We start from the raw sequence: 15,126 nt of genomic DNA, 5'->3' as shown, positions 1-15,126 counted from the left end.
TGATATCTGATCACATTCCCCACGGAATTCCTAGAACAGTCAGAAGGGCCTGCTGTCACAAGTGTCACCTTGTGGGTGACATCTGCAGGTAAAAATCTGAACCTCCCTTGGACTTACTGGGAGGGTCAGAGATGCCAAAGAACCTTCTGTCACCAAAGGCAGAAAGACCTGTGAATCATACTTTGCCTTGGCTTCAGTAACTTTGATATTGGTTTTACATTTTTTATTTCAACCTCAATCATTTTCTCTTGTATTTTATTTTATTTGCTTATTTCTCAAGGCTATGAAGGATTGCTTTGGAAGTGATGGAATATGGCCATGTCTTCTGCCTGAGATGCACACTTCTGCTGGATGGCTCAGGGTGCTTCTCGTTCTAGACGGAAGGGAATATTCCAGTGGGTTCCATACCTTTCTCTTAGTTTCCAGAGGTTGCCAGCAACCCTTGGCATTCCTGGGTCTGTAGATGCCTCACTCTGATCTTTGCCTCTGTCTTACACAGCCCTCTTCCCTCTGCGTGCCTCCATGAGTCTCAAATCTCTGTCTTTCTAATGACATCTGCCATGGGGTTTAGGACCCACTCTAAATCCAGGATGATCTCATCTTGAAGTCTTTAACTTAATTATATCTGTAAAGACTTTTTTCCAAATAAGGCCACATTCCCATGTTTCAAAGAGTTAGGACTTGGTCATATCCTCTTGGGGAGGTCATCATTCAACCCACTACAAAGAGGGGCCCAGCAAGAGTGTAGACGCTGCTGCTCTCATTGCCCTTTGGGCTACTGCAGTTGGTCACGGCATGTTGCAAATCTCTGTCCAATAATTTGCATGGTCTCATATTTGCAAAAGAGCTTCCAGCTCCTGGAGCCTAAATTGCAGCCTTTCATCCAGGTCAGACCTGGCTAGAAGATAGACATAATGGGGCCCTTTTGCAGAAGACACTGAGGTGCTCGATGGAGCAAGGGTCCTGAGCTCCTGAGGAGCAAGGGTGTTCTTGAAACTCCTCCTCCTCTCTGATTGTTGTCACTTCCTGGCCTTGGGTGCCTCTCCTCTCCCTTACCTGCAACCCTCCCAGATCGGAAGGCTTGATTTGGGTTTGTTCAGTGTCCAGAGAGCTGGAACCACTCGTGGCATTCTGTTTGGGAGCCAGATCATGATGGAGGTCTGACTTGCAGCTTGTGTTTCTTAGTGAAACTAAGAGACCCAGGGTGATGGGTCTGAGGTCCCATGTGGACAGGAAGAAAGTTTCCAAGGGGACAGCAACTTGGAAGCTGTCCCTGAGCAAGATACTCCAGGAATCCTCCCCTCACACCCTCTTTACCAAAGAGGTTAGCCAATTCTTTTTTTTTTTTAAGATTTAATTTATTTTAAAGAGAGAGAGAGAGAGAGATTGAGTATGATTCGGGGGGTTGGGGGCACAGAGAGGCTGAGTGCAGACCCTGACGCAGGGCTCAATCTCAGGACCCTGAGATCATGACCTGAACTGAAACCAAGAGTGCGGTGCCCAACCCACAGAGCCACGGTGGTGCCCCTGGGAAGTTAGCCATTTCTACAATTCACCTGGTGGGGAATTAATCCAGGAAAATATTGTTAACTCATTTTCAAAAATGGAGTATTATATAAATAATACATATGTACTATGCAAATTGGGAACATTTGGCAAAAATAAATAAATAAATAAGTGAGTAAATATCACCTATAATTCCTTCCGAAATGAAAGTCATTTGAAGTATTTAGGTGATTAAATTTCCATTTTTAAAAACACACTTGCCTGCTTTAATACCATTTAGATTCTTCTGCATGAGGAATTTTATATCCCGAGTTTTCTGCTCAAGGTGTCATAACATATATAAATGAAAATAAACTGGGTATGCAAAGTATAGTTGTATATTAACAATGATGTTAAACATGTATTATGTGTTTACTGATTACTTCTAAGTTTGCATTTATTTTTGCATCCTTTATAAAATAAGGAGAGTAACCCTTGGCCTGTATTATTTGTTGCAAATAATTATTCCTAGTTTGTTCATCTTTTAACCTGTGATAGTGTTTTTGATTTGCAGAAGTTTATGATTTTGACTAAGTCAAATCTATCCTTTTTTTTCTTGTATGAATCTTCTCATTATGGTTTTTTTTTTCCTTAAAGTAAGTACTAGGTCCGACATGGAACTTGAACTCACTACCCTGAAATTTAGAGTCACATACTCTACTGACTGAGCCAGCCAGGTGCTCCTCCTTATGGGTTTTATTCTTACAAGTCCTTCACCCAAATTTAGTTAAGTCCCTATTTTTCTTTTAGCTTTTTAAAGTAGTGTTATTACATGTAATGCTTTAATACATCTGCAAATTATTTTATACTCCAGTATAAAGTGTGGGTCTAAATGAGTCCTCCCCACCTTCTAGCCAAGGTCTCCAATACCACTTGCTGTATAACCCACTTCTTCTTGTGGGTTTGTGAGCTTTCTTTCTCATACACAAAATTCATAGATCGCTTGGAATGGTTTCAGAGCTATTTTTTTCTGATTGATTTGTCCATTGATTCTGATTGATGCAGCCTTGTTTTACTTCTTTAGCTTTATAATACATTTCATATCTGGCAGAGAAAATGTCCCTTCTTTATTTATCTCAATTATTTTTATCTTCCAAAAATATTATGTAACCTTACCTGGTCAGTTTTCTAAGGAAATATAGCCAGAGAAAATTTGCCAGTTTCTATATTCAAATTCTGTCAAATTCTTTTTAGTTTTAACCAAAACTATGATGAACTGTGAATTACTAGCAGAGAATTGAAGTTCTTTTTTCTTTTTTAATAAGCTTTCCTTTCAGGAATGTGGATGTTTCTGTATTTTTCTCAAATCTTCTGTACTGCTTGTAGATCTCATATTTCTTCTTTGGAACAGAGTATTCTCTCTTTCTCTCTCTCTCTCTCTCTTTTTGGAAAGATTTTATTTATTTATTTGAGAAAGAGAAAGAGCAGGAGAAGGGGGAGGAGCAAAGGAGAGGGAGAAGCAGACTCCCACTAAGCAGGGAGTCCAATGTGGAGCTTGATCCCAGGACCCTGAGATCATGACCTGAGCCAAAGGCAGACGCTTAACTGGCTGAGCCACCCAGGCACCCTTGGACAGAGTATTCTCAAATTGCTTTATGGCTGCCAAATTTCCTGCCATCACACCTTCCACCTGGTTATATAGAAATAAAGTAAATAATAAATAGAAAATATTGTAAACAACAGTAAATAGAAAAACTTGACCTTTTTGTGGTATTTATTAGTTTGCACACAGGCTTTTTTGGGTTATTAATCCTAAAAGTTTTCAACTGATCCTGATTTTCTGGTTGTGTAATTATATTTTCACCAGTGATAATAATATTGCCTATCTAGATTTATATCATGAAAGGATTTCAATCTAAAATGGAATCAAAGGATACAAAATAGAGAATCTCATACATGTACCCTCAGAAAAACAGAACTTAAGAACCAAGAGACTGATTTCCATTAAATGCCTTACTTACAGAAGACAAGACTTATCTACTGACCAATGAACATCTGCCAAGAATCTCTCCCTATCCTCAAACCAATGAACCCATTGCTTGGACTATGTGCTTCTTGATTGTAAATACAGCCCACCCCCAACCCTCAGCTGATTCCCTTGTAGCTTGCTAAATCTTGTGTTTCTTGCATTGCAGTTCCTCTGCTATTCCTAAATAAATTCAAATTTCTTCGTAATTTGAGCTTGCCTCAGTTTACCCCCTTATTTAGGTTGACATTTAGTGGTGTCAGAAGTGAGATTGGAAAGACATCCACACTCCCCTCCGACCCGGGGAGGAGGGGACAGGAAGAGGAGCCTCAGAATCAAGCAAGTCGCCTGCACTGAGCCCCTTGAGCTCAATGCTTTCATGAGTGACATTCTGCTTCTGATTTTGTGAGTCTCCTCTTGAATTTCAAGCTCCCTCTTTTGGTTGAGCTCTCTGACTTTTTTTGGGATTTGGATAAGGACAGATTGTCCTTCTGGTGAGTACTCTTTTGGTTTCTGAATTTAGAATGCACTTGGTTTCTGAATTTAGAATGTGCTTGGTTTATGAATTAGAATGTGCTTGGTTTAGATGTAAACTCGTGAATTTTCTTGAGACCAAGATTAAAACCAAAGCCGATGGGCATGGGTTGGGCACCTAGATCCTGCCAGAGCACTTGCCTCCTTTCCAGGAGAAAGAACCATCTGTGAAGCTCAAGACTACTGTGTGAATATAAGGTGATCATGGACCAGGAGGTTCCATGTTAGGTCACTCACCTCCAGCAAGAAAATTCTGTGCAATAAGGGACACCGGGTCACACGTCAGATAAATAGGGCAGAAGCTGTCTGTTAGGAAAAAGGAATAAGCTGCAAAAGGCATGCTCTCAAACAAAACTGACATCTCAACCCCAAGCATGATCCTTAGGCTATCTAAGAATATTTTTCTTTGCTCTCAAGAAAACTCCAAAAATGGGATCCTAGTCATCTAAATGCTTTAAGGACGGTCCCCTCCTTAGCAACTATGGTTGGTTTTATGTTAAAGATATGGTCTTTCCTCATGTGCATGGACCAATCTTACTGAAGACAACCTAGAGCAATGACCATGATGAGGAACGTTCCAACTGGACATGATTGTTTATTTTAAAAATGCACTCGGAAGCTAGGGTTCCTAAATCAAACAAAATGGGACATCTATTTTAATTGGCATGTAGGAGCCTCCAAAAGGCTTCAAATTTCCCAAAGAGTTTCATTGAAATATTCACTGCAAAAGGCTAATGAAGAATTAAAGGCATAAAGGTGCCTAAAACAAAAGACCATGGGGCTGATGTCACTCCTCCTGTCCCCTCTACCCTCCTCTATGTAGGGACTCATGCTACCACTACATGACTGTAAACAGAAAATAAAGACTACTTGGTGGTCTTACAGATGCCCCCATGTCTGTCCTCAAAGGGCAGCTGCCCCCCCTCAATGGGTCCCTCCTAGGGTTGACAGGATCTGAGGAATTTTCTGGTAAACTACTACCAATGATTTCCTTGAACAGTCAAGGGAAATCTAAAGCTAATGGAAAATCTGGTCAATTTCCGGTAGATACCACGGCCACACTCTGTGCTTTAACCCCTACTTGCTTTGGATTGCAGATGGCATCCTATTAAAGCGAACAGTGGCCAGCAAAGGGTGAGAATTCTCACCAGGGTCGGCTCTCCTGATTCTCCGTCTGTAGTGCTCAGGTGAGAGAGGAAGGTAAAATTTCACATTGTCTCTTCCTTTCCGAATCCAAATCCACTGGTTATGGATCTTTTTTTCACCCCGCACCCCCACCCGGAGTAGCTGTTACTCTCTTGTTTGTCTTGTTTTGTGTCCTAAGAACTTGGCTTGGCAACCATTAGGTTGGGGCCCCCCAAATATGGCCGGACACCAGTGAGGGTTGCAGCCCATTTGCAGGCAGAGTCCATTGCCGGCCCCCCGGGGGACTTGCCTAAAAAGTCTTTCTTTCATTTAGCTATCCCTGGGAGTGGCTCTGAATCTTTGGCAGGTATCAACTTTGGCAGTGTTTGGGGGGATACCTCTTGGGTCCGTGGCGCTGTTTAATATTGCCAGGAACATTTACTGTTTGTCCTGGCCGAAACCTGATAAGACACTTGGAAGGATTTTTTAAGTAGCTCTATGGTCAGAAGTTGGCTCAGTTGGGAGCCAATAAAATCTGTACCTATATGTATGTGCATCTCTCTCTCTGTATCTATTTCTGTGTATCCATCTCCCTACCGATTTACCTTTTATGCATAACTATTATTTCTATCTCGGTTCTTAATGCATGGGTCAGAAGTCCCCAGAACAAGGTTCACCAATTATGAGATAATTGGCTTTATCTTTTTTTCCAGTTTTCAACTGGAAGTCCTCTGATATTTCACTATTGTGTAATAAAGTTTTGCAGGCTTAAGAGATTCATGGTCTTCCTGTTTATTTTTGTTTTGTTTGTCTATTTTTTTTTTTCCTGGACCTCAGGTACAGTTCGTGGTATATCATTTGCCTATGCAAGGCCCCCTCCAGCCCCTCTAGCCTCTATGTGTGTATTTATCCTAGGTGTGTCTCTCTCTCCAACTGACCCTGCCAGTATACCAAATGTGTATCTTTTCATCCATGTTCTTACAAACCCAGCATTGTTGTTTTGCCTGTTCATAATCCTTTTTTTTTTTTTTTGAGAAAGAGAGAGAGCATGTGTGCAAGTGTGCACACGTGCATGCACGAGAGTGAGGCTGGGCGAGCAGAGGGACAGGGAGAAAGAGAGAAACAGGCAGGCTCCACGCCCAGTGTGGAGCCAATGAGGGGCTCCATCTCAGAACCCTGAGATCAGGACCCCAGCTGCAATCAAGAGTCCAGTGCTTACCTCTGAGCCACCCAGGCATCCCTGCCTGTTTATCTTCTTAATTTACATAATGTTATTTGGTACCTCTCCTTCTGTTTCTCACTTTTTCCCAACAAACACTGCATTTTTAGGATCCTTCCACATTGCTACGTGTTCATCCAACTAGATGTCTCTCATGTCAAATAATTCTTCAGGGTGTCCCTCCTCCACAGTTTATTTGTCCTTCTCCAGGATCCTTTAACTCTCCAGTCCCACAAACGGTGCTGCAGGGACTCCTCTTTCTGGTGCCCTTATGGGGCCATGTGAAAACTTCTAGGAGTGGAATTGCTACCTCCCAGGAACACAGACACCAGCCCCTACACTCCCCCCCCCCCCCCCCCCCCCCGCAGAAAATGCCCCTGCGGCCTCATTACCATTCAGCACTTCCTAGTCCTCTACTACATGAAACCCAATTTTTTTAAAAAGCCCTGTTGTTGGTTCCCCCCCCCCCCAGTGGTTACTTCCATTGATCTAAGTCAATGTTGGATATGACTTAAGATAAATAATTTTTATCACGAAAAACAAATCCCCTCCTACGCCCAGTTTTAAAAAATTCCCATCAGGATTGCATATAGAAATTGTCAAACAGTTTTGTTTAAACCCGTTGACATGGCTCCCTGACAGGAATAGTTTCTTAATCTCAAGTTGCCTTTGATTTCTTAAAATACAGTCTAGTGGATGTTGTGGTGAAGTCATTTAATGCACTTTCAAGTTTAATTTGTTTCTTGATATTAAGAAATACTGTGATATTACTGCTCTAAGTGACCCGGATGTATTCCTGAGTTTGATCTGGAAAACCCAAAACATGTGACTCTTTGTATCAATCTGGGTCAGTAAGCTATGGCTTGTCACCTGTTTTTGTATGGCCCAAAAGCCTCAGGGAATGATTTTTACATTTTTAGATGATTGAAAAAAAAAAGATTTTTTAGAAGAGTACTATTTCATGGCATGTAAAACTTATATGAAATTCAAATTCAACGCCCATAAATAAAGTTTTCTTGGAACAGAGCCACTCTCATTTGTTTACGTGTTATGTACGGCTGCTTTCTCACTCACTCTGTTCAGAGTTGAATAGTTGCAACAGAGGTCATGCGGCCCACAAAGCTGAAAATATTCCCCATCTGTCTCTTTACATCAAAGCTTTGCCAAACACTGGTAAGCATTATTTAATCAACAAAAGCTTATGGAGACCCTGCTAGGGTAGAACGTGCTGTTCTGGTCCCCATGGGCGATCACTGTCCTAACAAGGAGAAGTCGCAAGTAACAGAGATCACAGGGCGACAACTGCTAAGACAACATGGGGGGCTTGACGGGGATATAGCAGAAATCTCTGAGCCACACTGGAGAGATGAAGGAAAGCTTCTTGGAGGGGGTCACGTGTAGGCAGAGACGTAGAGGGTGAGAAGGAGCTGGCCATCCAAAATGGGCGAGGGGAGGCTGGAGGTGGCAGGAAGAATATTCTGGGCAAATAGAACAGCATGCCCGATAACCAGAGGGACTGTGCCTTGTTGAAGGAACTCATTTGCATTATGGGATTGTTCTTGTTAAACCATATTTAGTTTGCATATGAATAAATAATTGCCTAGGTAGGGCTTTTAGTGATGTAAGCAAAGAAGGGGAAGTGAAAGCATTCATTGATTGGTTCACTCATTCATTCATTCAATGAGCATTCATTGAGCACTTTCTCAGTGCAAAGCACCTGGCTAAGTTCTGAGGACACAGAGGAAAAACTGAGGAGGTCCCTGTTGTCAAGGTGCTCTCACCTAGAGAGGAAAGCAGATAGAAAAATGATTTCCACAAGTATGGAGACTGCCCATACCGCCATGTCAGGGGGGGACCCATGCCATTTCCTACCCTCCTCTCCCTGGCCACCTAGTCACTTCCCCAGCCTCATTTGCAGCTAGGGATGGACATACAACCAGTTTTGGTCAACAAGACCAACTACTGAGAAGTGGCTGGGAAAACTCTTAAGATTAAAGGCGAAGCCACACGTGACACTATCACTTTGCACCTCTTGCCTACCTTTGAATTTGAATGTGATGGTGTAACAGTGGGATTTGTAGCAGCCATATCATGATCATGAAGCAATGGTCCTTGTTAGCATCCTTAAGCTGCTGCACCAAACCTGGAAATACCTACCTTCAGGGACTTTCAATCGGATGAGATCGTTACACAGCATCATTGTTTAAGCCACCGGTTCTTACCTAGGCATGATTTTGCCCTCTGGGGGCTATTTGGCAATGTCTGGAGACATTTTTGTTTTTCACTACTGGGAGGGGGTACTCCTGGCTTCTAGTGGGTAGGGGCCAGGATTCTTGCTAGTCATCCTACAATATGCAAGACAGCTCACAAAACAAATAATTATCTGGTCCAAAGTGTCAGTAGAGCCAAGATGAGAGACCTTGGCATAAATCATTGTTGACCAAGTATGTTCGTTACTGATACAGAGAATGTGAAAGGCAGGCCAGAGCCACAGGAGGGTGAGTGGACCAATACCCGCTTTAGGACATGGGAAAGAGGAGTGCAGGGAATTATCCTAGCTGGCTTCACTCCCACAGCCCTATTAGACTTGATGCAAGTTCCATGAGAGAGGAATGGTCCCCAGCCCCTCAGCTGAGACTTCATTGTGGGCTCCACTACACCCAGTTCTGTCATGGCCTGAGTCCCTTACTCTGTGGCCCAGGCTAGTGCTCATGGGAATCGCCTCCTTGAACTTTCCCGCCAATTCTGCCAGATTGGAATTGCTTATTCCCATTGTACAACTATGAAAACTGAGGTTCAGAAGAACAGTGGTGTGCCATGGTTAATGGCATGTTTGGAGACTGACGAACAGGTTTTCTTCTCCCATTTAGCCATGTCACTTAAGTATTTTATCTTTTTGGGTGTCACTTTCCAGATCTGTAAAAGAACAGAATCGACTTTATAAACATTATGAGGGGGATAAAAATAAATAACACATACAAAAGCTCTTAGCACAAGGTCTGACATATAGGAAACATTTCACAAATGGCCACTGCTGGCATTACTGTTCTAGTATGCCCACTGCGGGCGAGGAGCTAGATTGCCCTGCAGCTCTGTCCAAAGCCAGTCGTGTCCTCATGATGGTCACTGAGTTGCCCACTTGCAGTGGGGCCCCAGAAACAACTGAGAGAGGGGAGATTCTGGGAACCACTGGAGGGACAGGAAAAGACACCTAGGCAGGGGAACAAGGAGACGGATAGAGATTCCCTGAGCACTTAAGGCAGGAGACCCCAATTCAGTCATTTTTGTCCCCAACCCAAAAGAAACTCCGAGACTGCCTTCTGGCCAGGAGATTTCCGTCCTTGGTCCTGACCTGGCTTGGGAAAGGGTGCTGTCCAGAGTTCAGGTACCTGATACCAAGGAGAGGAAGCAGAGCTGGGTAAGTGAAAGGTGCAAGCAAACCAGGTTGAGGCGGGACTTTGTATTGGCGGATTCCGGGCAGAGGGCGTGGCCCCAGGAAGGAGGGCGTGCCCAGCCACTCTCTCTTCGCCCTTGGACTCACCGCTTTCACAATGCAAATTCTCTCACTGGGATACAGTTAGATTTCTGGGAATGGGGGTTCTAAACTCACAGATTCTTGAGTGTCTCTTGGGAAAATTCCTCTGTTCAATATGTCACTCCTCCTCCCCTGGCTCCTGACACTGGAGACCTCCCTTCCACTCCCCACCCCCTACCCCCTCCCCTCTTCATTTGATGTCTTCAATTTCCCTCAAGACTGAGTTTATCTTCTGGTCCCAGTGTTGACTCCACAGGCCACCCAAGAGAGTAAATGGTCCTTCTAAACAAATGTACTGGCTCCGGGGGGGAGGTGGGGGGGGGGAGAATTCTCCATTTTGTGAATATGCCCGTTTTTGTAAGTGTTTGCCTTTGGGACTAATACAAACAGTGCTCATAGAAGCCGTCTTAGAGCAGGCGCACGCAGTTGGGTTGTGTTGGTATCTAGGAATGGAAGTGCCGGTCTGAGGGTGGGTGTCCGCTCAGCTTTAGTGGACAACGCCGCTCAGTTTTCCAAAGGGGCTGCTCCCTCCTGAGGCTTAGGAGAGTTCTGGGCCTCCCACATCCTCTCTGACCCTTGGCATCGTCAGTCGGAGAACTTACAACCCTTACAACCGCACTACAGGCCACAGCATGGCTGAGACATGAAAGAGAAAAAAGCCAGCCTTGGAAGAGAACATGCCCCCCGGTTCCCATTTACATGAAACCCCCAGGGGGACAAAAGTAATCTACGCTATTGGAAGTCCCGGTTGGGGTCCCTGTGAAAATCACGAGGAAGGCTTCTGGGCTGCTGGATTGGGCTTCTTTTTTTTTTTTAAAGATTTTTATTTATTTATTTATTTGACAGACAGAAATCACAAGTAGGCAGAGAGAGAGAGATTGGAGGAAGCAGGCTCCCCGCCGAGCAGAGAGTCCGATGTGGGGCTGGATCCCAGGACCCTGGGATCATGACCTGAGCCAAGGGCAGAGGCTTTAACCCACTGAGCCACCCAGGCGCCCCTGGGATTGGGCTTCTTGATGTAACTGCTGGATCCACAAGTTTATTCTCTTTGTGAAAATTCTGTATGGTTATGATTGGTGAACTTTTCTAGTTGTGATACTTAAATGAAACTTTCAAAAACTATTCTCTCACTTTTCCCCTCTCCCTTCCTCTGTCATCTTCCACCAAAGCACTGACTGAGAACTGTTCCCACCAGAGTCCCCTCCATGGCCATGGGACCCTTACAGTGGCTCAGAGCTTGCACTCAGAAAGCCCTGTGATTGGTTTCATGCTCTACTGTCTCCGTCTTGAAATAATTAGCACTTTTTTTTTCTTAAAGATTTTATTTATTTATTTGAGAGAGAGAGAGAGTAAGCATGAGCTGGGGAAGGAGCAGAGGGAGAGCGAGAAGCAGACCAAGAGTCAGCCTTTAACTGACTGAGACACCCAGGCACCCCTACTTAATACTTTTTGAACAAGGGGCCCTTTGTTCTCATTTGGCACTAGGCCTCACACATCACATACGTAGCCAGCCCGGGTCCCAGGCCGCTGCCAGTGTGTCCCCACAGAACCCTGCCCAAGGCTTGGTGTTTGACGGGCACAGGGCCAGGGCTAGGTTGCCCCTCTAACCCCTGATGCCCATAATGGCCCCAAGATGGCTCTCCCTCCTGTGAGAACCCGGGATTATATGTACCTGCAGATGGACTTACTGGGTCCATAGAGTAACTTTGTGCAAAGTCAATGCCCCCCTTGGCTCTGCCCCTGCTCTTCCATCTGCCTTTTTTTTTTTAATTGTGGTTAAATATACATAACATGAAATTTACTATCTTTCTTTAAAGATTTTACTTATTATTTGACAGAAAGAGAAAGCACGCATAAGCAGGGGGAGCAGCAGGGGAGAGGGTGTCCTCTGAAATTTATCATTTTAACCATTTTTAAGGTCTACAGCCCAGTGACATTAAGTACATTCACTTTGTTGTACAACCAGACTACCAGCCATCTCTAGATCTCTTTCATCTACCCAAACTGACACTCTGTACCCCTGACACAATACTGCCCATTCCCTCCCACCTGTTGGCATGGTACTTCTATGTGTCTCTCCTCCAGGCTATACCGATCACCCTGAGGGCTGGGAGGGGCTTATTCACCTCTGAATAAGAAGGAGCAGGCAGGATGCACAGCCAAACTGGAGAACCAGGCTGAGAAAATGCAGTTTCCTTAAATAAAAGGAAAGAAAAAGTTGGAGGGATGGAGATATCATTTAACCCTTGTTGAAGCCTGGGTCATCTCTTGTTCTAATCAACCCTCTAAATCCAATGTTGAGACAGTGCCCAGCCCATAGCTGGATCCCAAACCTATTTGCTGGCAGAATGAATAAAATATTAGTAACCATGCTACCAATACTAAATTATTGGCCCTTTATTGAGTACTTACTAGGGGCTAGACATTCTTAATACACAGAAAGGATGGAGGGGCGCCTGGGTGGCTCAGTTGGTTAAGCCTCTGCCTTCAGCTCAGGTCATGATCCTGGAGTCCTGGGATGGAACCAGGTGTTGTCAGGCTCCCTGCTCGGGGAGGGGTGGGGTGTCTGCTTCTCCTTCTGCCTCTGCCTCCTCCTCCCCTGCTCATGCTCTCTCTCTCCAATAAATAAATAAAATTAAGAAAGAAAGAAAAAAGAAAGAAAGAAAGAAAGAAAGAAAGAAAGAAAGAAAGAAAGAAAGAAAGAGTCCAGCACTCAGTACACTTCCTTGTTTTTTCCTTAGGAACACTATCACATTTGGCCCTACAGTCACCCTTTAAGGTGACTACTTAGTTTTTGAATGAGAAACAAACTCAGAAATACTGTGTCCCTGGCCAGAGGTCACACAGCTGGCATATGGTTCCAGGTCTGGGTGCCTCCAAAGCGTGGTGCTTTCAATATTTACTTTGCAATGCCTCCCCATGTCAATTAACCAAAATTGGATTTCTGCCAATTTTTGCTTTTGTTTCATTAGAACTAGTTCTTCTTTTTTTATTATAAAAATGTATAGATGCCCTTAAAAAAATTCAGGCATTACAGAAAATGAAAATGTGAATTTTCAAGATGTCTTAGAATGATCTGTCAAGATTCAGGGCGACCCTTTCCAGGGGTAGCGGGATTTGGAAAACATGTCCCTTATCAACTTCTCCTGAGTTTTTCCTCCAACTCGAGGAGTATACGTATTGCGTTCAATGACCTTTCTTTTTAGAGCTTTCCCTCTTTCGGGAGAGCTGAAGGTGAAGGAGATAGAACACCTCCTTCTTCGGCCTCCCCACCTGCTTTTCCCGTAAAGGCTTGTTTTCTCTTCCATGGACTGGCTTTCATCCTGCCGGGTCCAAGGTTATTTTCTGATATTGGTTTCGTGTTGATGTTTGGATGTAATAGGGAAGTCGTCAAATGAAACTGTTTTTTTTTTTTTCTCCCCCAGGTAGCTGAGGTAAGCCTCCTATCATTGGAGGAGCAGGAAGCAGCCCTGTGATAGGACGGGGTGAGGCCGTAGCTTGCAAACTTGACCCTGGCTCTCTGGATTGGCTGCCCATGAGCTCAGCTCCTGGGAGTTAGGATATAAATTTACGGTGACCAAAATATCTTCGGAGACACTGGAAACTCGCAGCAGCAACAGCAGCATCTTCTCCCTGGGTGAGCCAGGAGGATTACCCCCTGGCTCCAACTTCCAGTCAACAGGAAGTGGTACCCAGACACTGCGGGGGTGTCCGACACAGAGCCCCTGGTCTGGAGGTCCTGGCCAAAGGTGTTCTGTGACAGCAGTGACTTCTGTGGTCTAAGGTTAGTTGAATGATACTCTCTCTTTAGGGGGCTAGAGTAGTGGGTATCTCAGGGTCCTGAAAGTAGGGGCAGACCCAGGACTCAGACTCTGAGTCAAACCCCAGTTCTGCTTCTAGCTTGTTGGGCTTTCCCTAGGCCTTAGTTTCTGCAACTCTAGAAAGACAGTGCAGACTTCAGTGACGTAATCTCAACGGTGTCCTGCAAAGAGCTCTGAACTAACTTGGACTTACAAGTACTGAGTTCAAGTCCCAAGCCTGCCGCTTACTAGCCCAGCAACCCTGAGTGAGGACAGTCCCTTTTTTGGGCCTCAGTTTCCTCACCTATAAAATGGGAGCAGTCTTACCCATCTCTCTTGCTTGTTTCCTTATTGAACGTTGTAGAGGTCAAGTTAGAGACTTTATGTGAAGGTCCATAGTAAAGGGAAACCTTACATAAACAGGAGGTATTTTTATTACCCATGGCTCAATTCGATTTCTAACAGTTTAAAGTTCTTAGAAGTTAGTCCAAGGACAGGAAGATCTTAGGAAGAGTTCTGGTGGCCTGTGGCTCTGACAACAATTTGAGGAGGGGATGATAGCATTGCAGTGCTTGTGGTCCTGGATACAGGACATGATGACTTGGGGACCAGATGGGACACCAGCAGAGCACAGTCTAGTGTTGGATGGTGGGGAGTGGTGGTTATCTTAGGGGTTTTCCAGCTTTGGAAATGATCACTCCACTACCCCTGCCCCAAGTCTGCCCCACTGCTGGGTCCTAGTGCCTGAAGTTCCACCATTAGATAGTTCTTTCTTGTGGTTTTCGAAACATCCTCAAGAGATGCAAATGCCCAGCCGTTTGGAAAACAGGCACCAGGCGTCAGTGTGTTTTGGCAGTGATGATAAGGAACAGGCAGATGGTCAAAGTCCACCCTTTTACTCTGAACTGGCACCCCCAATGGTGCCATGTGGCTGCTCAGATGTCCCATGGTCGGAGGCTTCATGCAAAGATCCCATCCTCTGCTGGCTGGAGCCCCTATCCAGGCCTAGGCCTCATGTTTTGAAGTGGACAAGGACCAGCAGGTGACTACCATGGGCAGGGTGCCCAGGAGGAGGACAGGTCTAGGAACCATGTGATTTGAGGTGACTGGGGTGATCGGGGTGATGGACGGGGACAGAGAGGACTCAAAGTACAACGCGGCCTCTGCTCAGGTGAGAGGGAGTGCTGCTGGTGACTTCAGCTCTGTCTAAGGAGGACTTCCCTTAAAAAAAATTACAGGCTGGCCTGATTCTGTGTGGAATCCCCTGCCTCGAAGGGTGGAAAGTTCCCACGGCAGGAAGTGTTCCAATATGGGTGACAAGTCTCCCTGCCAGGAATGTGGCCTAAAGGAATCCTATACGAGAGGTGGGGCTAGATCCTTCTCTGGTCCCTTCTGGCTCCTG

This window comes from Enhydra lutris, unplaced genomic scaffold, assembly GCF_002288905.1.
Source record: "Enhydra lutris kenyoni isolate GAN:26980312 unplaced genomic scaffold, ASM228890v2 scaffoldscaffold28, whole genome shotgun sequence".
NCBI lineage: Eukaryota > Metazoa > Chordata > Mammalia > Carnivora > Mustelidae > Enhydra > Enhydra lutris.
The sequence above is the reverse complement of the archived record's forward strand: the minus strand, read 5'-3'. Positions refer to the sequence as shown.